Raw genomic sequence first — 1703 nt, forward strand, 5'->3', positions numbered from 1 at the left:
CAGTGCATGGAAGTTTATCTCATTCGTAATAGCTCTACTGTAGCTGCACTGAATATTTGCATAGAAAATTAAATGTTGTACTTAACTATCATCTGTTGAGAAAATTTGTTTCCTCTACCTCCACCACCATTTTGCTGTTACTAAAAATGCTCCAGTAAGTGTCCTTTCTCAGATTTCCACTGACTGGAGAGAGTGTAGAAAAATCCTACCTATAGCAATGACCAAAGCACCAAGCAAATCAGCCCTTTCAGAGAAGGGAACATTTGGGAAACTTGTCCCATGGACACACTCTATTCTCTTATTCTAAAATGATCTAATCCTGCAGATGGGAGAGAAATTAGATCTCTTCCATAATAAAGAAATAAGCCAATCTCAGCAGAGAAGAAAAATCATAAGTAATCAGTTGCTAAGCAACAAGGATCCTGTTTACATGAAAATCTTGGTAACATAACAAAAAGAAACAGCGTGCAGGAGTAATACAGAAAATGTGATGTGAAAGTATATTTGTTGACTAAATCCCATTTATCGATTAGCCTCCTATGGTCATTCGCAGATTTACTCATACACGTAATGACTGCTAGCTGAACATCTGAACTGTGCCAGACAATGTGAGAAGAGTTGCTCATAGATTTACAGTTTCACTGAATAGGGAAGATAACAAACCAAAACTACCCACATATGGATTTTAATGACAAGGTGAAATAGAGGGAAATCTGAAATTAGCATATCAGGAGGAAGAAATGACCAAGGCCAAGATCTCAAGGTTGAGTAGAAATGACTCAATTTTAAAAAGTTCAAATATGTGGAAGGAATGGAAAATGCCCTTCAAGCTTAAATGGCATATGCAAAGTCCACAGAGTGAGAACATGACATAGCTGAGAAACTAAGAGAGGTCAAGCATGATTTGCATTTGAGGGTGGAGAAAAGTAGGTTACAGAGTGCTTTATCAATCAGTATTACTTTGAAAATGTTATGGAGTCTCCACTTTCAATGAAACTTAGCATTTAAAATTTTATGTTCTAGTGTAACAATAGAGTGTTCAGTTAGCTAGTTGTGTCTGAAAATAAATCACAAGCCTCCCATGTTAATGTAGATTGGATTTTCTCCAGGCTCATTGACTTATTTTTGTCTTTATGTTTCCCCTTTATAAGAATTTACTCATCTCTGTAGGATGAAAACACCTGTTTTCTTTTTGGGTGCATTCTTTTGTTTGAGTCATCTTTCCAGCAACTTTTCGGGGAAATTAGACTGAATATCAGGTTTTCTGTTTGTAAAATGTTTTTGTTGATTTAGATTATTCTTTCAAATGTGAAATGTTACTTTCGAAAGTATTATTTTATTTCGACAATCTTTACATTGTTGATTAGGGCACAAAGGGTCAAGGGAAAAACGTGGAACGCTTCACAAATTTGCGTGTCGTCCTTGCGCAGGACTGTGCTAATCTTCTCTGTATCATTCCCATTTTTCAGTATATGTGCTGCCGAAGCCAACATGAAACATTAATATTTTTGTCTATAGCTACACAAAAGTAAGGATTATTGAGTTTATTTAGTTAGTTGGTTAATGTAAAAGTAAATGGACAGCTCCCACTATTCAATTAATTTAAAGGTATATAAATGCCTCTCATTCATGGATTCACCCCTCAAATGCCTGCAACATCTGGGGCTGGGAAAGACTGTAGGTGGGAGCCAGAAACTTCATCG

At 36.2% G+C, this 1703-nt stretch overlaps 1 non-coding gene across 1 annotated transcript; it reads right to left on the bottom strand.

Annotated features, from left to right (window-relative positions):
* Nucleotides 1-1385: 1385 nt before the first annotated feature.
* LOC131480261 (U6 spliceosomal RNA) lies at nucleotides 1386-1493 on the bottom strand. The gene has a single exon (XR_009245383.1). It is a non-coding gene; the product is annotated as a U6 spliceosomal RNA (small nuclear RNA).
* Between the last annotated feature and the right edge of the window lie 210 nt (nucleotides 1494-1703).

Source organism: Ochotona princeps, chromosome 4 (assembly GCF_030435755.1).
Source record: "Ochotona princeps isolate mOchPri1 chromosome 4, mOchPri1.hap1, whole genome shotgun sequence".
NCBI classification, from domain to species: domain Eukaryota; kingdom Metazoa; phylum Chordata; class Mammalia; order Lagomorpha; family Ochotonidae; genus Ochotona; species Ochotona princeps.